The 23,609-nt window shown below is 38.7% G+C and overlaps 1 protein-coding gene across 3 annotated transcripts in view; it reads right to left on the bottom strand.

Moving 5' to 3' along the window:
• Positions 1-5,880, bottom strand: part of OSBPL8 (oxysterol binding protein like 8) — a 65,619-nt gene extending 59,739 nt beyond the window's left edge. For 2 of the 3 annotated variants that reach the window (XM_005419207.3, XM_031055546.1), the window contains exon 1: positions 5,755-5,880. The gene's annotated coding sequence lies outside the window, so the exon portion shown is untranslated. Of the gene's footprint in view, positions 1-3,172; positions 3,219-5,754 lie in introns of those variants that run through there. The other variant, XM_031055545.1, reaches the window with a different exon arrangement.
• Positions 5,881-23,609: the final 17,729 nt, after the last annotated feature.

The following is a 23,609-nucleotide window of genomic DNA, read 5'->3' as shown; positions in this document are numbered from 1 at the left end:
GGAGTAGAAGCATTTAAATTGCCTGAGATGAGTATCACATAAGAATATACTGTAATTTTTTTTAAGATTACACAAACATAACAATACATTGACTTTAAAGATTAATGTGGCAGCAAGCAAAGGCAAGGCACACTAGCAGAAAAGAAAACTAGTTGTTTGCATTGATGTCAAGAAGGATAAAAAATTCACCTAGGTCCTTGCTAGAAAGCAGAGTAACAACAACACCAAAGAAATGCTATTCCACAGGGAATCAGAGAATGGTACAGGTAGGAGAAGACCTCTGAAGGTCATCTTACCCAAGCCACCCTTTGCAGAAGGATGTCTAGACAGCTTTTGAATATCTCCAATGATGAGGACTACACAAACACCCTGGCCAACCTGTGCCAGTACTTGGTCGCCTTTCAAAGTTAAGTGTTCCTGATGCTGGGATGGAACTCTGCGTTTCTGTTTGTGCCCACTGCCTCTTGCATCATCACTGAGCACCACTGGAAACTTCTGTCACTTTTATACCCTCCCTTCAGGTATTTATACACATTGATGAGTTCACCCAGACCCAGCTCTTCCAGCCTTTCCTCACACAAGAGATGATCCAGGCCTTTGATCACTTTCACACCCCTTCACTGGATCTCTCCAGTACATCCACATCCCCGCTGTTCTCAGGAGCCCTGAACTGTACCCAGCAGCCCAGATGTGAACTCAACAGTGCTGAGTAGAGAGGAAGGATGACTATTCTCAACCTGCTGGCAATGCTTTTTCTAAAGCATTCAGGAGCACCATGCATCTTCTTTATGGCAAGGGAATGTCACTGACTCATGTTCAGCTATCTGTCAGAATAACCAGGTGAAGTCTGGGTAAGCAGCTCTATAAGGTCCACAAGGAAGCTTCAGGTAACATTCTTAACACAGGTATCTAAGTGCTAAAACAAAAAGAACAAGTTTCCTAGATATTAAGAGCTAACTATAACAGTTTTAGCTACCTATAACTCCTAAGAGGTGTAGAATCAGTTTCAAAAGATTAAAGGAAATCTGTACCCTAAATCTAACTAGGGTGATCAAACCAAGGCTCTCAAAAAAATCTAATTGTCTTTCAAGCTGTCCTATGACTGCTGAAGGCACTTTCACTTTGCTCCAGGCAGCAGGGGAGCAGCAGTAGCACAGAAGGTAATAGAGGTAGCATGTCTTACTCTCAAGGCTCTTTGAATACCGCGCACCCAAGGAAGAGAAGCCTTCTGGCTGTAGCACAAGGCCACAGATCATCTGTCTCAGCTAACAAGTCTGCACATCAAGTACACTTCATTATCAAGCTACAGATCAGGCCAGCTTCGTGCACATGACACAGTGCCACTGCATGCCAAGTACCCTGTGTTTGTTGAGATCAGTTCCAAGAAAGCAGGAACTGAAGCAAAGTTACTAGTAAAAATGGAGGAGAGGCAACAGGGTCAAAAAAACCAGTAAAAGAACTGGTAAACAAAGAAATAGTAAGTTTTTCTTGACTCTCAAACTAACATTCTTAACTAACAAGAACTAGGAAGAATTAGGAACCGGTTGTATTCTGCAATTCTAAAAGAGAAATCTGAGAGCTGAGAAAATCTCTAGGTTCAATTCCTACTACTGTGAAGTCGGTCCAAACAGGAGAGCTTGACAAAACCAGTAATTATATAGAAGTCATATTTGGCAAACTGCATAGTTACACTAACTCTGAATTGCAATGTTTGAATGCTCAGAAGTCTGCAACAAATATAAACACAGCAGAATCAACTGCCTCAAGTTCCCCAAGTACACTGTGATCACTTAATGCTATCACCCACCAAATCTACCCTTATGAAACACTTCCTTCCACCCTGAGTTTCATCACCTGCCTTCTCATTTCCTGAATAAACAGTCCACATGCAGAGCAAGCTGTTTCCTCTGCTTCTGAATTGCTGTTTTCAGAAGGGAAAAAATATCAAATACCAAAAAAACCCATGAAAGCTGAAATGTTTAAGAACAGGACTTGAAAACATCTCTCATCTGGAAAAAAACTGGCACAGTCCAGATACCTCAGCTATCTTTTGAGATAGTTAGATGGCAACAAAGGCCAAGAAAAGCGTAACAAACTTCTGAATACCCACTGCAACTTCAATAATTACTACCTTAAACTGGGTTCCACAAACAAACTTGTCCTGAAAAAAATGAAGGCGTACAGAAATATGGTAAGAGTCACATCCAGGTACTAAAGCCCAACATTCTCTCTAAAAGCTCGAGTTCCTAGGGTTCTGGAGCCCTTGGCCACTGAAATACGCTTCAAAGCTCCCAAACTTATCCAGGTCTTCATGATACGTAATCTGCAAGACTGTTTCCAACTCAAATTAGTTGTCGGTCTTAATGGTAAAAATGTCTATTTCTTCACTTAAAGGTGTCCTAGTTACCTGCAGCATTATGCACTTCACCTCCATGAGCCATTTTTACCTAGGGCTCAGTCTAACTTTGGAGCATAAAAATAAGAGAGGCAATAAACCACTGATTTTGTTCATTTAAGAGAGAACCTGTGAAGTTTTATAAAATACTCAGATGATATTTTTTGTTTGTTTCATTGGGAAGTAGGCAAAGAAGATTTATTCAAACCTTACAACGCCAAATCTAACATTATTACAGTACTAACCAGCAAAATAACTAAGTGGGCATCATACACAACCATACAAGGTTAAATTGGCCAATGACAGTCTTGATTTTGAAGAAAAAAGCATGGACTAAAACTAAGTGGTTAGAGGTATGGCAAACCATATTCCTTTCAGAACTCCACCCTCTGATTTTCTCCCACATCTGTAAAGTTACTAATAATAATCTCTCACACGGTACTCTGTTTTTCTCATCCCCCATTTTGGCAGCTGTTTAAAGGGGCAGAGGGACACACTCTGCTAGAGACAGCAGGAAGGGATTAGGAGATTACCAGTCCTCCACATCTGGTCCTTCCCACCTCTTTCCCCACTGTGGCTGAGGTTTTTCTGAACTGCCTGTGGACCTGTCTGTGCAGGTGCTCCCTAACCCTCTTCTGTCAAGAGGGATCCCCACTACTGCAAATTATTTTAGACACCCACAAAATGAGAATCATTTAAACTGAGCTAGGTCATGGGACTTCTGTAGGCCTGGCACCACAGGGGTGAGGAACAGCTGAGGGACACCTCTTCACTCACCTCCACTCCAACCAAAACAAAACAGCCTGGGTAAGCATGCACTGTGTTACAGCCACAGACTCCCCCAACATCAACTGCAAGCTACTTCAGGAAATGAAGGGAATCATGCCAAGGCAAAAGGAAAAGCAACGTTGTTGTTAGAGGTTTTTCTGAAATGAAAAAGTAAGATGAGTCAGCAGAGATGTTTCCACAGACAAAATGGATAGGTGGCAGAACAAATCCTTCTGATGCTGATGCCAAAATGGAATCAGTTGCCCTCCTGTGAGAGCAAACAGACCTGGATTTCTTCTGCATGGAATTTTCCAAAACAAAACACAAGACTATGAAAGACATTTTGTAAATATAAGAATTAATTCATTGTGCTGAAAAAGCCTCAATAAGAGGATCTTAAAAATCTACTTTAGTACATCAAATGATGTATCTAAACATTTTAGTTATAACGAATCATAGATACAGAAATATTTAAAGTCTCATCTGCAGGTCAAGAATACATCCACTCCATAAGGAATGAAGTTCCAGAAAGCTATTCTCAGAGTATTTATAAACAACTGCAATAATCATACTATTACAGATCAATGAATTATTAACTGCTAGATAAGCCATATGTGACCAGGTGAGTGAGTGCTTTTCACCTATTGCAAATGAAGTAAAAATGTGAGCTTAAACTACCATAAAGTTTCTGTATCTCAGAAGCTGCAGTGATTTTACTTGGACAAAGAGGCACCAACACACAGACAGCTCACTGTCACATCGGGTGCTATTGCAGCTAACTTCCTAAATGAATCCATAAGATTTTCCATCAAATGAATAATTTACTTCCAAAACTGAGCCAGTGCAAAGACCAATTTTCTAATGGCAATTCTACTAGGTTTTTAGTCCTTCATTCGCACTATGTGTTTTGCCACCATCGAGAACTGAAAGGAATGCCCAACCTATTTTCCAGAGTGAAAGAGACCTTAGGGCCTCTTTTAAAATCTTTTAGTTACTGAAAGGACACCTTAAATGTCAGATCTTCCAAAGACCTACCAGTACAGAACCACTTTGCTGAAACACCAATGGCTGTTTCAGCAAAGCAAGAACTGAGATTACCTCTAAAATGAGCATCATGAATACACTTTACAGGAACTCAGTTAAGAGAGTAACTACAATCATAATTTATGCTCTAACCTGAAATAAATAAAACAGAAAAATCAGTTCAAGTTCCAAGAATAAAAATATGAAAGAAGTCTTAACCCAAACAAACAAGTTTCAGTTGAGCTGTGTTGGCTGTAATACAGTTATGTTGTGGGGGAAGTTTCTAAAAAAATGGGCTTTCGGCAGGCTTAAATGCAGATATTTCAAACAGGAACCTTATGTTTAGTCCCATGTACAATTTAATTTTCTTATTTTAGCAGCAGTGTCTCTTCTTCATAATGAAACAGAGTTGATGACATAATAAATGGCCTTTATTTCAATTTCTTTTGGCAAGTGCTAAAAGGTAGTTTATACAAGTTCAAGATACAGGATATCTGTACAAGAATTTCAGAACAAAAGGTCAGAGTAGCCTATTGCAATAGGAAAAACCCTAGAAATCCTAACTTAAAGCAGGAGCAGGTTCAAACAGGCAGCAATAGTATCTGGTTTACACATCATGGTTTATTAAAAAGCTTTAGAAAGTCTAATTTAGATTTCCATTGGTTGTGCCAAGTTTGGTTTTCACTCTAACACTAAAGTAAAACAAGCTGATGAACCCAACTTTGCTTTTTAGATGTCAGTGCTGCTCTACCTGATCACAATTCAGGATCTTTCATAGGTTTTTCGGCAGGGTTGGTTTTTTATTTGTGTTTGTTGATGGTTTGTAAGGTTTTTTTGAGGATTCTAGAGAGGAAAGCTGAAGTTTTTTTGGGAGGTTTTTCACTGTTGTTCTGTGGTGTTTTTTTAAATACAGGAGAAAAATATTACACATAGACTTCATATAGGCTTAACAAGAACTAGTGCTTTTAGCACCAAGCATCCAAGCTTGTCTTCTGAAGCTACTGAGTAACTGCTGATCAACTTTGATTTGGAACTGCTACACCAATCTTACATAGCTTTTAGTTTAATAGGATGAACCAATAATACTTAAACAATATATCCACGGGAATTGTACAGTACTATTGCATTGCAGACTTGGCTAGTGACCTAGCAATAAAGCTCTTGTTTACCTACCCATTTCTATGTAACAAATTATAAGCTCCTGTGTGACATTTCTTTGGGCAATGAGAAGCACCTGGCCTGCCACAACAAACAGCTGTGGACGAATCACAAGCATCATCAAGTGACAACTTATCTGCAATTCACAGCCCTCAGAAATCAGGTCAATATCACTACCTAATGTAAGTCAGGCCACTGCTCACATTATTTGCAACAAACAAGCAACTTATATAAAAATTATTTTTGACAGAGATGAAAATAGAAGTCAAGCCTTTCAAACATTAGAGCCAGCCCTCAAGAACAGAAATGAAACATATTTGTTCACCAAACTATCCCATTTCTGAAGAGCAGAATGCTTTTTGCTCCCAGTACTGCAAGGAGACACCAAGACTTTTTATAGCAAGACTCACATATTATGAGGGTACTTTTAATGTTCTGCTTCAGGGACCAATATAAAAGATTCTATTTTTTCTGCTTCCATCAATTGAGAACGTGTCACGGTTGGGATCAAGGGTTCTGTTCCTTGACAACCAGGGAGCGGTGGTAAGCACAGAAAGGAAAACAGTCTTGACACTTCCTTGGAAGTTCTTTGAAATGCTTCGGAGAAGAAAACAAAGAGAGAAAAAAATTACATCCTAAGCAAAGCATTATTCTGTTCAAGGCTAAACAAATATTTAATGGACAAGGAACCTGCTCCGGCTCTTCCACCCAGTCTACTCGAGTACTGGGAATTCTCTTTCCCCTAAAATGGTTTAATGGGGCCATCAGATAGCTTGAGCACCTGATTTAAAGTGAATACAATCCTCTCAGCTGTGCAATCCCATAGGACTGTGTGATAGGAAATTTGAATCCTGCCTCCCCAACATCCTCTATCCAGCCCCTCAATAATCAGCCAGGTAAAGGAGGTAGTTAAGGGGCTAGAACCATCACATAGTTCAGGAATGCAAAGGACAGACACAAATGCTGGGAAGGAAGGATGCAATATTTGTAAGCTCAAACAAACTCAGCTGCTATTTTGATGATAAATAAGGCAAAGAATAGTTCCAAGAGGGAATGTAATTCTTTTTTTAAAGTAAAAAACCTACATCCTTGCCTTTCACAGGATTACAACATTCCAATATTGTCCCCCAAACTGACAAGAATTATCAGTTAACAGCATTTTATAACTTTCATATTTAAAATCACACACAACACCAAGATAACACAAGCTTAACTACCGAGATAATATTAGCATAAAGCAATTCAATACCCCGTATCTCTGCCAAAGCAGTTAACTACACCTCTATGGATAACGTTACACATTTTATTCCCTTGAAGGCAGCTTACATGTGTATTTCCAAGTCTAATGTGTAGGAGAAGAACTAAGCACTAATTTCCACGCTTCACAAAATAAATGGAGCCAGGCAGCAATAGCTCAGAAGTTGCAACTGGATAGAAATGCAGGTCCCAACCTACCCAGAGTGTAAGAGTGTGCTCCTGGGGCACCCTCCTTCTCTGACGCTCACTTTCACACACTGCACTGAGGTGACAGAAGGAAGAAAAGTGCAGGTACCCAGTCAGACTCCCTGCAGGAACAGCTGTAAGAGTAAGTGCCAGCACATGCTTCCAACCATGTGCAATGCTAAAAAGGGCGACTGAAGGAACCTTGTGTCCAGCACTTTCAATCCACTAAGTATCCAAAAACAGCTGCCACAGATACAAACCAGTCAACTTCAGCAGGTACAGTGTAGCTACAAGTAGTCTCTTTAAGTTTTAAAAACGAACATGTAGGAAAGTGAAAATGTTCTGCTTCGGGGTTCTTTTTTCCAAAATTGTAAAGCTAAAGCCCAAGTAATACTGATTTTAATGACAGCAACAAGCATGAAGAGCCTCTAATCTAAAAACCAGCTTGGCATACATAATCTTTCACATGAGAAGGGATTTCATTCCTTCATTTTGTAGCCCTCAACAGAATTCAGAGAAGGATCAGCATCTCTTTTTGATGATCACAACCTGAGAAAGCATACCATATGCCAGTAGTTCTTAATACAGTGGCACAATTTACACTCCCATGATGGCTTCTAAAAAGTGTGTGAAATTCACAATTTCAGCTTTTTTTGTATCTAAATTGTCTGCAACAGACCAGCAATATGAAATTAGGGCTTGTAACTCTAGGAGTACTATTAAGTTAATAAAATACAGATTAAAAGTGAATAGCCAGCTAGATATTTCAAAGGCAGTTATAAGCACCAAACTGTCAACTAACTTAGACACCCACCAAAACCACCTAAGCACAAGATAAGCACACAAACATTCCAGTTAGATTATGAAGTAATAAGCAATTTCCCCCCAAGAGAAAAGCACTATGCCAACACTTCACATACAATGAGAATTGACTGTTCCCAAATGTTGATAAGTATAATTAACCTTCTAACCCTGTCTATGGCCTTGAACATTAAACCTGAATTCATCTTGAAAACCAATTAAAATGCTAAGCAGTCTGTCTACTTTGGGACTGGAGAATAGCATTCAAAAAAAAACCCACATAGCACAATTGTCTCCTTAGACATCTTCAAGGATCTGTTAGCTGTTTTAGTAAATAAATAAATAAATAAATCACATTTTAACAAGAACTGAAAAATTTCTCAATTCTTCACAAAGATCCTGAAACATTTAAGGTTTATGAAGGCAAAATTGAAGGTTTAACAGGAAAAATAGCCACAGAGAAAAAAGATAAAGATGATCGAGGTGGGCTATGAAGTTTGATTTTGCCTTTTCATGCTATCTTTAACAACAGATATTAATTGTACAGTACAGTTCCCATTCAAAGAGCTTAACTTCTCTCTCTCATTCATTGTGCCTTTTAGATTGCCTACTGACAAGGAAATCTACTTATTTATGTCACCCAACCTGCTTTTTTTATGTCTGCCATTTTGAAATTAGCGGAACAACTAGACAGGCAGGAGGAGCTGGAATTATCATTTTTCTTTCTAACTTCTTCTTTCCTACATCATAGATATTTCCTCTTCCAAAAAAAAAATCATGCCTACTTGCTATGAAATTCAGATGCATGTGACTCTGTGATGATCACGTTTCTTCTCGTAACTTTACTTCAACAGAAGGAAAAGCAGGTAAAGTGATTTCTGATTTTTCTAGTGAATCTGAGCTGATGAGCACCATTTTATAGTTACTACTCAGATTTAACATCAAAATTTTGCTTCCAGTGATATATTCCAGTGTTATATTTTAGTATAACTTCTTTAACTATTGGAGTTCAGAGTGGCATTAATTACTTTTTCTTCCCCATTTTTAGAATTTATTTTTAAATATACACAATAGATCTGCTTACCAGGCATCTGTTCCTGTACTTCAACAAGCTTAAATTAGCTCTTCATTTTGAAAACAGGTCCTTTATGAAGTGGCAGAAAGTCAGAATTATGTCCATGTCACATTTAATGGCTTTTAACTTCCAAGGAGCTCTCTCGATGCTGCTGAGTTGCCCTGGACAGTGCTGTAGATGGCAGTATTTCACAGAGCTCACTGCCCTGCCCTAACCTGCAGCTAAGGACTGCCATACAGGGAATACACTCTACGGGTATTCAAGAAACTTCAGCTCAGGCATTTCCACAACATAACACGCATGGTAAGGAAGTATACAAACTGCTTTTATCTGAAAAGCAACCTTCTCAGATGCCTAAAGAAATGTACCATAATGCCAGTTAAACAAACATGTTAAGTTACTGCAGGTGAAATCATCCTTGAAACAGAGATCCACAATAAACTGCTCCCATGTATGGGATTTGAGCACACTCAGACATTTTGTTTCAGATTACCAGAAGAAAAATCAAGTTTTCCATAGTAACCTCATATTTCTGACTACAAAGTGCTGTTCTAGTGCAGATGTACATCTGGATCGCCTGGACTTTCACTTTACTTGAAATAGAGGCACTTTTAGAAAGTAATTAGCTGCACAGAAAACATCTCAATTTAATGCTAAAATATAGGTCTAGTCTGTCAGCAACACATTTTCCACGCAGAACCCCCCAAACGCAGTCACTTTTGTCTGGAAGCTGACTATTGACATCATGGCATGCATGGCATGAGCTTCACAGGAATGAACTACCACTCACTCCTGGAAAACATAAGTAACATGAATCCAAGCATATATATTGCTTTGACTTCCAATTCCCTCTCTTCCTACAATTTTAGCAGGAGTTGAAAAAAGCAAAGTATGCTATATCCTATTGCTACAACTCTTATGTCTTCTGCCACATATGCCAGAAGCAGACTGAAGGGCAAACTGTGCAAATCCCATACCACCATCATGGTTTCTACCCATTTATTTATGGGCAGAAAAATGACTCCATCACCAGCAAGTCAGTAGCTTTAGGAACTACCTCAACAGCAATTTCAGTGCTCCTCCAGATAAAATCCATCTTCTAGATGTCAGCCTCATTATGCATCTCAAGCAAAGTACACAACACCAGCTCCCAGGACACCAAGCATGCCAGCTTGTCTTTGTAATGCTGACAAATCAGAACCCATAGGAGTCTGGCATTTCTATTCCTTATAAGGAAGGACAGCCTGCTGAAGATCAAAATTACTGTCTTTGCTACTCAGCAAAACATTTGCTGGGAACTAGAAGATGCATGAGACACCAGAAATAGTGATAATGAAGGAGGAACAGAAGCCAAGACACCTATGTCATCCTCATGAACTCAGGAAACAAAGTCCAAGGCTGTCATGGAGAGCACACTGATACCACTGCATTCCACCAGAGTATCAGCAGTAGGGCTGCTACAAGTGCTGGTCACAGCAAATAAACTTATGCTGATAACAACCTCCCTGGACTCAGTATTGGGAGGAGTGGAGTGTTACTAATTTTGCTTTATAGCTTATGCTTGCAGTAATTTGATTGAGGAGGGAGGAGACATTGACATAGGCACCTGAACTGCAGCTTCTCCCACACTGTTACAATAGCATGATCTTTGCAAGGTAAGCAGCAAAGTCTGTCATGCATGGGATTCAAGTACAGACATTTAAAATTTCACAACTGCAAAATATTCATGCATCATGCAAGCTTCCATCAGTGAACACCTGAATTTTTCTCCAGAGAAAGTGAAGCAAAGCACAAGAACACAGAAGAATTTCAGAATTGCTAAGACAGGCAGGACAGCAGCAAAGAAGAAAAAACAAATATGCTGCTATTTGTTTAAATGAAAGGAGAGAGGTGTGTGAGGCTAAAGATAAAACTTTTGTGGAAATAGAATAAAGCCAAGATGGAGAAAAGATCTTGAGAAGAGTCAGACAATTATAACTAAAACAGTTTATGACACAGGGCCATCACCTAAAAGAGGACTACAGCAAGACAAATATGGAAATAAATGTGGGGTTTTTTTTAAATCACAGAACAAATTTCAAGCAAACATGACCCTGCAACAGGATGGCAACTAAGGCTGCCAGAGCTCAAGTCGGCTTTTGTTCAGTACTGATGGCAACAGCAGCATTGTGTCACTAGAAGAGGACAGATGCTAAGCAGAGGTGGAAAATTGTACCTATTATACCTGTGAGTGGTAATAAAAAAGCCTCATCCTTTCTACTCCCTCACAACTCAACTCTTGGGACCCTTGACACTAGAGAAGGGAGTGAGGATTCAGTGGGAGCTTTCAGACTGAAAGGTAAAACCCTGATAACGTATGCACACCTTCCTTCACTCAGGTCCTTTTCTAAGACTTCCCATGAAACTTGTTTGGCAATTACTTTTCCCTCCTCCACAATTTCCCCTGTCTGGGCTGCCCTGCTGCAGAACATGCTGTGCAGATTGCAGGTGGTCAGCTATAGCAAGTTACAAGTCATTAAAACACCATCTGCTCCCTGACAAGAACAACAACAATAAATGAAAAAACACCAAAAATCCCCCACATCCCTTTCTTCCTTCCTTCCTTCCTTCCATCCAAAAGGTGACAGGCAGAGGTGCAAAATCAAACACCATCTCTATGAAGGCACCATATTCAGAAAATTATTCTACGAGCCAAGAGCTTGCTTCCACAACATTTCCCCCAACACCCTAAAGCCAGATGAAATTACAACAGATGCTACTCATTTGGCAAGAAAGACAACCCAAGCTTCCTAAAAACTGCATTTGTAAGACAGAAATATCTGCTAAGCAAGCAGTTTATGTTTTAATCACTTACAAGAAACTTACAGTCAAAAATCCTCAACCAAACCATACCACCAGAAAAACACCAAAATGTTTAAATGAAATTGTTAGCTAACACTGGAAACTAATGCATTTTTTTAAACCCACAGAAATGTCTACAAAATGCCTACAACGAATCACAGTTGAAATTTACGTGCAATACCACAGACATGCTTCAGTCATCACTTTTGAACACTATACATTGAAACCAACACCAGGTCTCTCTCCCTCGAATTTCCCTTTCCTGGGCTGCCAGCATAAATGCTTTTTTACATATTAAATTCACAAGCAGTCGACTGCCAGGCAATATTCCACATACAGAATTAAAAGGAAAAACAAATTAAACTCATTGTCTTTAGTTCTTAAGAACAATACACAGTGAAGTAACACTTATCACTGTTTTCTTAAAATGCAACAAGCCTTAGTTTCCTGAAGTTTAAAATTAAACCCAAAAGAGCCAGCAGTTTGAGAAGCCTGAGCCTTCTGTTGCTACACAGCAGTACCAAGTGTCCACGTTGTTACAGAACAATTAATGGTTTCTTCCACAAGCAGACTAAGCCATCTAATTTTTCTGCTGGATCTTCATCAGCCTGATACATAATATACTGTGGCAAGTTCTGATAAAGAAGACAGGAAGATATGATTTTTAACTGTTCTCAGAATGAGAAATGTCATGCTGGTAATTATTTCAAAAGCATAATGAATTCCTGTACCTGCAATAAGAGGAAGAAGTAGTCCACAAATTATTATCCAGAATAATTAAGGAACACAGTTCAGAAATAAATCCATGTAAGGAAACAAAAGCATGAAAATGCAGGAAGACAGGCAAAGCTACATCTGCAATATATTTGTCAGAGATTCCTACTGGCAAATATTTAATCTATATAGGATGTAAAGACAAATAATTTCTTCTCTTTTTGAATGAAAGCCTACAGGTGATAATTTGAAGCATTCACAGATTACAGCAACTGAAACAGTACAGCTCAATGTTGACTTTTGCCTTATCCTGTTCATGCCTCAATTCCATCTATGCTGCTAATATGGCAATTAATAAGATGGAGGTTATTTCAGTGTATTTACATTAAGAGATAACGCAAATCCTATTCATGAGTAGGTTATATTTACAAAAATAATCTATCAATCACAACGGAAAATTACTTAAGCAAAATGTCCAGTTTTTCTTCATTTCATAAAGAAGGATGAAATACAATTCAATACTTCATAAAATAAACAGCTGAAATTTGTACTGAAGTTCTTTTCTGGTCAATTAGTAACAAAAAATAAATATTTATACTCAATAAATGGTACAACATGCAATCATCGATTTGTTATGCTTGAAAAATCACCACCACCTACCAGATATTTAATCTTCTTTTTGACATAAATCAAGCTCTGTTTAGGAAGAAGATAGAAATCAACAATAAGATATACAAGGAAACTTTTAAAGTCTACTGAAGACAGATATTTGTATATAAATATATATATATATATATATAAATATATATATATATGGCAGTTTATAAGCCAAAAAAAAAACCAGGGGGAAAGTCCAAAGCTTGTTTTAATTCAACAAGGTCTATGAACACCAAAGTAGCACAACTTGTAATGTGATCTGACAGTGACCAGAGCAGAGGTCTTCTACAAATTTAAAAAGAAAGCAAAGCAAAACCACCAAAAACCACGCCCTCTCAGACCACAGACCTAATTTCCTTACGCCAGTTCTTAGTTCAGTTAAGAAGAAACCATGTTTCCCTGCTCCAAGCTGACAGCCAAACAGAGCTGATGACACTGAAAAAAACTGATTATTGAGCTTCAAAGAAAAAATATTCTGGTTAGTGCACGGAGAGGAATATTGAGTAGTGTTCTTTGAAGCACTGTCAGTAAGTGGGTATAGTTAATATTTAATTAAAGTAGCTGCCATGGTACAGATCCATCTGTACACTCAGGTTTATTTCTTGCCAGTTTCTCCTTCACTTTATAGGGCAGCTCATTGCTCACTACATTCTACCTTGATTAGAACATTTAAGCCTTCTGCTCAGTACTCCTTTGCCTTAGCAGACTTTTTTTAAATCAAAGGAGAAAAATTCTCATGAAGGAAGAACATTTATTCTTGTTGATGATTTCACAATTCTGTCTTAAAATTCTGCTTACACTCAGTAATTTTGTGTGCTATTTAAATAGATGGAATTGTGATTTTGGAAGGGGAAATGCTTTCTGCTTGCCAGTTTCACAGGCCTCAAATCCATGCTTTCCTCTGATGACTTTCTTTCCCAGGTACTTTAATGTAGCTGCTTGCATTAAGGTTTATCCCAACCATTTTCAAGGCAGCACAGGTTTGTAACAGTTAACTACAATCCAGTTCCCAAGCTAGAATCAAGGTACTGTTTTTAAAAACAGCAAGCAGTAAATCTTTATAGGTAGCTTAGTGTGGGGTCCTTAATTCTGTGTACAAAACAAGATCCAAATGTTAGCTTATTGGCTTCTCTGCACAATTAAAGAGTACATTTTAATTACTGATGCAAAATTACAGAATTGTGATTTTAGCAGAGGAAATTTGTGTTGTAACATAAATCTTCCAGCCTGCAAGAGATCATAACAGACAGCCCAGCAAGACCCTTAGTGTTAGAATTAACTTTTCATGTACTGTGCAGATTCAATTTATATTTTTTCAAGGCACTAATTGAAGCAGAGATACCTTCAAAGTCTGCAATTTCCATCATACAGATAAGCAAACTTGCTTGACTTACCTATACCAAAAACGTCTTTTTTTTCTAAAAGAATTTGCAAATGAAATGAAGGACTGCAGGTCACAGCTGCTATGTTAGGCTGAAGATCTAGCTGGGAGCCCTGCACTGAGAATTGCCAGCTCAGTGTACAGGAGGTTATCTCCTTCTCATGTATTGCTAGGACACTCTTACCTATGCAAATATATACATGCACACATGCAAATTATATTCTACAGGTTCAGCAAGTCCTTGCAGCAAAGCAGATTCTACACAGGCCCTGTATCACATCCAGACAGCACATACCACTGTCTCAGTAACACAGGCAAGTGTATCACTTAAGAAAAAACCACACCCTCCTGCACCTAGTAGTCCTCCACAGTGTCTGACCCATCCGGAAAGAATGTAAGGGAATTGTCATGCCCTCTTTTACAACTGTGATCTCCTGAAAAACAGCTAAAGCCACAATGAGATATGGTGCCTAGAGCTACAAGAAATCAGACAGAAAATTCCCTTCAGCCTTTTAATGGTGATTTTTGTAGGAGACCAAGGCAGAAGACAGATGGTAAATATCCAGTGAAATTGGAACAGATAATGTAGCTGGAACTGCAGATGAAGTAGACAGGCCATATCTCACATGAAAAAGCAGCAATCCCAGATGTCTTTTCCTCAATAAAGCTAACAGAAGGAGGCCCTCACCATCCTACTAACACAGACAAAAATAGAAGAGAAGCAAAAAGGCCACCTCAACATTGGCAGAGCAGCTGCTGTTAGGTTAGGAAAGTGATGCAAGTGGTCTTCACTCACAAAAGAAATTCCTCCATTAGTAATGTGCACATGACATCCACTTTAAGTATGTTAGACATCAGCTACAAAGCATGGTCAGATGTTCAGTCACACTAAATTAATTCTATCTGCTACTTCAGGTAACAATTTAACAGTATTGTTTAATCTTCCTCCTTTCCCTCTACTGCATATTACTATAAATTCAGTGACATTGCCTGAATTGGAAAAGCATATTAGCAGGGACAAAAATCAGAAGCCAATTCAGCATTGTAAGGCTCCCGCATAAGAAATGGAAAGAGGAGAGCAGCAGATTTCTTATTCAGAGAATCAATCATGATCAGCCATCTAGAGAGCCGGAAAATATGCAAGTCTAAAACCTAATATAGATATGGAAATTTCTCTTTGTAGATCTTGTACTTTAGCTGTCCAATACAAGACTTAAATGACTTCTCCTGTTGCAGAGACCTCTCTTTTTGTCTCCCAAAGTGGAAAGAGGGCATTAAGAATAAGGAGCATTAAGAGAAGAGAGCATGTTTGCATTATCTTCTAGTTAGTTACTCAACTAGTCAGTTACTCAACTGTACAGTCATACTAGCAATATTTAACACGTTTTGCAAAATTATATTGTCTGGCATACTATACCCACAATAAATGGGTGGTGGCTGTATGGTACACATAACCAATCCACTGAGATGAGTCAAAGCCAAATTTTCCCTCCATTTGGCCCAGATTTACAGTGCAGGCTATTAATCAAGTTTAGCTGATGTACAACATCTCCCTGTGCCAATATTGTTCAGAAGGAGAACAAGCTATTAGAAACAATGAATTGACACTGAGCTGATGCCAATTTGTGGCCCAAGTCTACAGAACTTTTCCTTTGCAATTTTTCCTCCAATCACACTAGCTGTTAATGACATCTTCAACAAATATTTTATAAGATTTTTTGTATTTAACTCTGTATCTAGACAAACTTTGTTTCCTCTAGACTTGGATTAAACACATTTGTAATTACTCAAACACTCCCTGCTAAAAGAAGCAATAGCTCCTTAGAATGGTCTTTAGGGGCAATATAAGTGCCACTTCCAAGTCTTGTCATTTTCATCTTGTTAATGTTTCACCTCAGACCCACTCCTCTATTTTTGGAACTGGTATACTAGAACAGTTAACACTTCCTTTAGATACCAGCCTGATGTCTTTGGCTACTTTATTCCATATTTATGCATGGACTATGTATTAATAAAATCATCATGTTCCAAGTACTTAAAATATATATCTTTTTTTTGAAGTTACTCCATCTTCTTTATAAAAAAATCCAGTAATCTTGAGGGTCCAATAGTCCCTTAAAAAGTACAATACAGCAGCTTCCAAGACATGGAAAAATGACAACACTAGCATTAGTCATATTAGCGTTTTCAACTTCTACCAAAAAAATTAAATTATACATCCATCTATTAGTGGAAAAAGAGCACTTGGTTGACTTCACAGGTACTCTTCTCCGGAAAACGACCAAGGCCTGAAACAAAGCAGTTCCGGGGATTTGCAGCATCTCCACCCAGCACCACTCCTACAATTTACATCTAATTTAGTTCCCAGTTGTAACTCTGTGGAGCCAGAGTTCAGTACAGCACAGAACCACAGTTTCACGTTCAGCAGCCACGGTGTAGGTGGCAAGCAGTCAGCACGACTGACATGTTCTGCACAGGAAGCACAAAGATTATCAGTGCCTGTCTACAAAGCAGGAGATGCACGAATGGTAGACTACCTAAGAACAAATAAATGCCTCCATCAAGAAGATGAGCTGCCTCATTTCCATATGAAATGGAAAATTCCATATTGAACCCTTCCACGTGTGAGAGTGGGGATGAGGGAGAAGAAAAAGCTAAGTGGTTCACTCTTATAAATCAGGCCCAAGTAACATAGACTGCATTATATGCATTGCCATAGTATCTCTGTTTAGACCAAAACATTTTCCTTGTGTTATGTAATCAATTGCACTACTCTAAATGGAGAACTAAACTGGCTCAGTTCCGTTCAGAGACACAAAAAAACTTGTTCTTGTGATTGCCTTCCACTGGAAAAAGTACTGAAAGAGATATCACAAGAGCTCTGATTACATCTAAAGCTTACTAACAGAGCTCTTAAGAGACAAAGGTAAAGTCATGCATGGAAAGAGACTGGTGACTGTCTACAGCCATGTTAAATATTTGGTTTTGTATTTGTTACGTATTGTGAGTTTCAGACTGTTTCAGTCCTTCTCTTAGACGAGTTGTCCAGTGAGGAACAATAAGAAACCCACTCTCCTGGTACAGTATGGTGCTGCTGTGTGTGAGTCCCAGAGCTGAGAAACAACGAACTGCAGTTTCTGCAGACCCACTGCTTTAATGCCTCAACAATATCCTAGCTATCTCTTCCATGCTAAAGAACAATATTTGACTAACACAGCACAAAGGTTCACAAGCTGCACCAAAACCTCCACTGCAAATAAACTGCCTCCTCCTCTCCTGGCAGCACCAGCATCCCACCAGACAAAGAACAAACCCCCAGCCTGCTCCTCTCCACCACTGCCCCCACACATCGCTGGGCTCTCGGGCAGCCACCTCTGAGATGAGACGGGGAGGAACAGCTTGCACAGGGAGTGGCAAACTTGGGATTTATTCTGAAAGCTTCATGTGCCTGTGAAACGTATTTTTCCCTAACTCCAGTCATACACTCTAGAGCATTTTCATGACCTGCAGAAACAAACCATGATATGGCCTGCTTTAAAGAAAAAACAGTGACCCAGAAGCAGCTATTTACATCAGAACTAAAAATGCAAGAATAAAGAAAAAATATGCCATTTAGTACTGAAAAGAGTTAATATCCGTCACCATGTATCCCCATACCAAGTGATTTTTTCTACCACACCACAACCAGACCCGGGAAAACTACTGTTTAGAGTTTCTCAATTCAGTGCCATTTAAGAAGTACCTATTCACATATTTACAGCATTGACACAATAATTTTTAAAACCCGCAAAGATTGCAAGACCATAAAATATGAATACGTTAACTAAAAAATTAGGTCAATGCAATATTGAAGCAAATGTCACCCATCTTTTACCTATAAAAAGGATTCACTTTGCCCATAAAGGATGCTTTTTACGACATGTCTTAGAAGTAATTAGAAAAAAATCCACATGAAATTTCAAGCAAATGAACTTGTTGTGTACCTCACCAAGTGTTTCATGAATCTTAATACATCACATTTCAGCTTTAGAATAAAGGCAGGAATCTTTTATAATTCATGAACTTGACACCAACTAAATCTATAATTTATTTTCACAAATCTTGTATCAACAATATGGCTCTCTTTTTGAGTATCACCATCCAGTTATAAGTAACATATTGTCTTAACTCTCCAAATCATCTGTAACAAATACAATGTCTGAAGGAAAAATATGCCAATCAGTGAGACATGGCTCTCTTAGGCAGTTAGAAAAAGACCTACCATACATGAGACAAAGCCAGGTTTGGAATGATGCTTCTGCTACTTGAAGAGTCACATAAAAAACCATTTATGGGTGTTATTAATTACTCTGAGGTGGAATGAGAGGTGAAAAGTACCCTTTAATTTATTAAGCCTTGGGAAGGCTTAGGAATAGATAAATAATACCCAAGTCACAGTCAAGGACCCAACTTGGTTTACTAAACCACCTGCTTACTATCCTATTTAAACATGTGAATTCTAAAAAACCCACTTATTTTCTCATGTGTAATTCCTTAAACAGCTAAAACTGTCAACCAAAAAAGTCTCTCTACAAGACACATTTCCCTAACTTAAGCAAGAACACTCAATAAAATAATTTTTTTTCACATGTTTAAATGACCAGTATTATACCTGCACTTCCAAGTCTAAGCCCATTCAAAAGAAACTCACTGGTCTTTTGAAATAACCTTCAAAATACCATGGCTTCTGTCTGCAGGCAAGAAAAAGATAACTCTGGAAGGAAACATGCTGGTTTTCCTTATCTCAGCTCAATAGTCATATTAACAGCTTCTGCAGTACTGCAACACAAACACTGGGTGACAGGATTAATGCACTGGCAAATGGCTGAACATACAGATAGCATATGAACTAGCTCAAGCCTAGATGCAATGAGAGCTCTTTCAAATGGATGAATGGTTAAATGAAAAAAAAAAAAAAAGGAAGATCAGATACATACATTCCCATATGGTGTCAAAGTCACTGTAACCTCAAGAACTTCTTGAGAGACAGATGTAGCATTTTTAGTGGATGAATGATAAGTGCTGTACCCTGTGCTGATGGAACAAGCTGATATAAAACCTCACATCCACAATTAAAAGTGTGAAGAAAGAAAATTAGGTTTATTTATTCCTCTCCTAGCACCAGAAGTCCAAGCTATTTCCTCAAAGTGAAAATCTGACTTCCCAAATGCCTCCTGCCATCTGTCAAACAGTTTTAGCTGTTCTCAAGAAGCTTCTTATGCTACTACACACATTACATCTGCAACAGATTTCCTTCTTGTAGAGTACAGATGGGATTAAACACTGTTTTATAACAAATATAGCAAAATACTGCTCCAGATTTCAACTGTGTACAATCCAGAACCAGTTACTCTGAATAAAGCACTTTTAACATATCTGATACTAATCAGTGGCCTATTATGAGCACTGTTTCCCAAACTTCACTTGCTGCATTTATAGAGTTCAACACTCTATACAGGCCTTCCTTTTAAAATCCAATGTCAGCCATCACAACATCAAGCTCCACCATGGTCTGAAATTACCAAAATGAGACAAATCACCAGAAAAGCATGCAGTTTGCTGTTCCCACAAGCTGGACAAGCATATGTTTTAAGACAAAGCTACACAGAGCTGCTTCTACTGCATCTAAACTGATGGGAGTTTCTTAGGCAGAGAAACTACCTCCTACATCAGAAGCTAATTTATAAAAACACACCCAAATCAATGCAGATTCTTTAAGTCCAAGGTCCAAATTAGTCCACAAGGAAGCAACAATGGATCTTCTCTACTAGTTATCAATACCATTAAGTATTTTTCAAAGTCAATAACTCATTTTTTCTAGTTTTTGGTTATTAGGCCTTCTAGCACCTAGAAAACTCGTGCAAGTCACACTTGTCTCAGTATTTGTTCACACATTCTCAAGAGAAGAAGAGCCTTACAAAGCCCTTCACATTGCTCCAGCTTTAAACTCAGAGCATGATTCTTCACTTTGTAGAGAGGTGGGAGAGGTGTAGGCAGCAGATGGAAGGAAGGGAACTATTTACCAGCTGAAGCTAAACACAGAGGATATCAACTTTACCCGAAAGACAGGAGAACAGCAAAATAATCACTCAAAAAAATTCAGAGACAGTCCTCTAAAATTAATCAAAGGCATTGGGAAGAACATTTTTTGTCGCTGCCGGGTTTTTTGTTTAGCTGGGTTTTTTCAAACAAAACAAATGACCAAGACTGTGCCCATCATTTCTTCATCTTGAACAAGATTTACTTCTGAACTATATCACCATCAACCACCTGTTCTAATAGAAGATGATTATAACTGCTGTCTAACAAACCAGAAAAGATTAACTAATTCAACATCATTATGACTACATAAGAATACTGAGAGGGGGGAAAAAGAAAACTACAGAGTAAAGGCAGTTCACTCAGGAAATCAACTAAAGAATCATTTCACACTTAGAAGCAGTATTTTTAACTTCCACACCAATTCATCAAAACAGCCTAGGCAACGAACTACACTGCTTCACCCTTCCTGCGAAAACAGTGACTATACAAACACCTCCCTCCAAAAGCTTTGTGCCTCTGCTCCTCTGCTTCCCAACTGTACATCTGCTGTAGAAGCAAGATCTTCATTAACAGCATAGTCTACTATGAAACACAATTTACCTGACCAAGAGGTTCACATCACAGTTCAGAGAATAGGATCAGCAATGTCTGTGTTTATGCTACTTTAATTACATTGCATAGACTGGAGAAAAACCCACACATGTTGTGAGTAAGACTATGCTGTTTTCTACAGCTATCACTATTTCTTCACTGAAGGCCTTTTTTTTTTTTTTTTCCCTCATAATTCTATGTTTTGTTGAACCAGTAAAAACTGTTTTTCTGTGTTTAATCATAAATTTGAGTAATGCAGATGCATGGATGCATGTTCATTAAAAAGAAACTAACAGAACTAAACCAAGTCACATTGCTTGGTGCATTGGGAAGTTTTAAGTATATGACATTAAGTAAATTCTCCAACAAATTTATTTTCTGTTCTGAAGCAGAAGACCAAGAGACTAAGAGATAAGTTACCTGACAGACAGCATAAAGCAAGAGGAATTACACAGCACAGGAAGGGACAAAAGGCCCTTAGAAAACTCTGCTGCATGCTTCAGGAAACAGCATTTGTGGGAAATGCAGTGGGGAGGGAGGTGGTAAAGCAGTAATCAGTGAAGAGATGAAAGCCTAATAATTGACTCAACACAGTTCATTAAAACTTGGCTGAGTGTCCTATGCAAAGATTTACTGGACAGAGAGGAGGCTGGAACACAACTTCACAGAATACAAAGTATGCATAGTTTCTTCACTAGGTAGTTGCACAACCATTTATTTGAAAGTGTAACAGCAGATCAGACAAAAAAAATGGGTAAGTGCTGCATCACCTCAGACCCTTCTAGTCACATTAACAGAATTTAAGAAAAGACAATCTAAAAATAGGCCATCTTCAGTAGACTTCCCTTCCCCTCACATTATTTTCCTTTCATTTCTGCATCTTATTTCTCTTTAGAGCAAGGAAAGCACTATTAAAAGAACAGGACCACTGAAGTCTGACTTTCTGTCCCTGTTCAGTTCCCCATAAAAAGTGTACGAGTCCAATATTGTTTCCTGCAACATCAGAAAATTCCTCCTTCTATTGTAAAAGTTAACAAACATCAACAAGCATTTATAGAACAGAGTTTGAGGTACTCTGGGTGTTTACACATGCAGCAGAGATATGAGCTGGACAGACCTTTACTAAAAAGTCATTTTTAAACTAATTTGACAAAGCAGCGTGTTTAAAAGGCATTCTTTTCCCTGACCCATGATTAAAGTAGAAAAAGGATTGCTAGGTCTAAGCTACATCAGCCTCAAAATATTTTGTTTACTTACAACATGATTTTTAGAGTCTTTTCCAAATTAAATGATTCTAAGATCTTCACAATTCTAGAATTAAAAAAGATGAAAACAAACAGGAGCCAAAGGGTCCACAAGTGACCACAATCACACATCTTTTCTCTTCTCCAACTAGATTCAATTCTGAAGTAGACACATCAAATCAGCATCTGGAAAGGAGGGGGTCTACGGCCAGGTTCCGGAAAATTGTATAATCACAAAACAAATTTCTAGAATTAAAAAAGATAAAAACAAACAGGAGCCAAAGGGTCCACAAGTGACCACAATCACACATCTCTTCTCTTCCCCAACTAGTTTCAATTCTGAAGTAGACACACCAAATCAGCATCTGGAAAGGAGAGGTCTACGGCCAGGTTCTGGAAAATTGTATAATCATGTCCACAAGTGACCACAATCACACATCTTTTCTCTTCTCCAACTAGATTCAATTCTGAAGTAGACACATCAAATCAGCATCTGGAAAGGAGGGGGTCTACGGCCAGGTTCCGGAAAATTGTATAATCACAAAACAAATTACTTCAAAGCTCAGGAGTTTTGACTAAAAACTGCTACTTAGGTAAAACAACAAATGACCCCAGAAGTTTGCAGGGAATTCGAAAACAAAGCAGCACACAGAAAAGCACACAGAAACTTTCCCCAGTCCCTTCTACAGTTACTTGATAACCAACAATGCAACTATGTTCTTCTCTTATTTTCTGCATCATTGAAAACCAGAACTGTATCAACTCTGAACTCTCACTCAACAGACCTGACAAAGACAAGTGGGAAGCCCTGCTCTTTAGACAGTTCTGTTGCTGCCCATTACACCCACTGTAGACTAACAACTCGGTACTAACTCCTGTCTTTTCCAAACTTTCCAAAACTGAGGTTGATAATTAACGAGCATTAGCTGCGTCCCGATTGCACTAACACTTAGTCAGACCAAATAGATTTCTATTTCCTATTATTAAGTTGAAATGATTGAAGTTATGAAAGTTGCCAGATGAAAAGCAACTCTTTTTAAAAGGCATCCTGATCTCGGTCCCAAGAACTCTGTTTTGGAGACTGGCAGCACGAAACACGTTAGAAACAGTGACATGCTGAACTGATGGCTTTCCTCCTTTCAGGAGACGCATTCTACAGCGCACTGCTCCAACACACAATTTGTGAACACCAGTATCGCAAACAACCGTGTGAACCTCATCTGGACGATCACGGCGTTCGCTGAGCAGAACGCCCTTGGAGCCCAGGCTCTTTAGGGAGCGAGCCATTTGCGAGGCCTGCTAATAGAGATGCAGGAGCGCGGCTGGCAGCGCCACGGGACCGGGGACAGTAACTAGCTTTCGCTCCCCAGGGCACGGCTGCAGCGCAGGCTTATTTTCCCAGTGCGAGGGGAAGGAGGTTACCGGCAGCCACAGCAG

The sequence above is a fragment of the Geospiza fortis genome, unplaced genomic scaffold (genome assembly GCF_000277835.1).
Source record: "Geospiza fortis unplaced genomic scaffold, GeoFor_1.0 scaffold166, whole genome shotgun sequence".
Lineage (NCBI taxonomy): Eukaryota > Metazoa > Chordata > Aves > Passeriformes > Thraupidae > Geospiza > Geospiza fortis.
The sequence above is the reverse complement of the archived record's forward strand: the minus strand, read 5'-3'. Positions and strand labels throughout refer to the sequence as shown.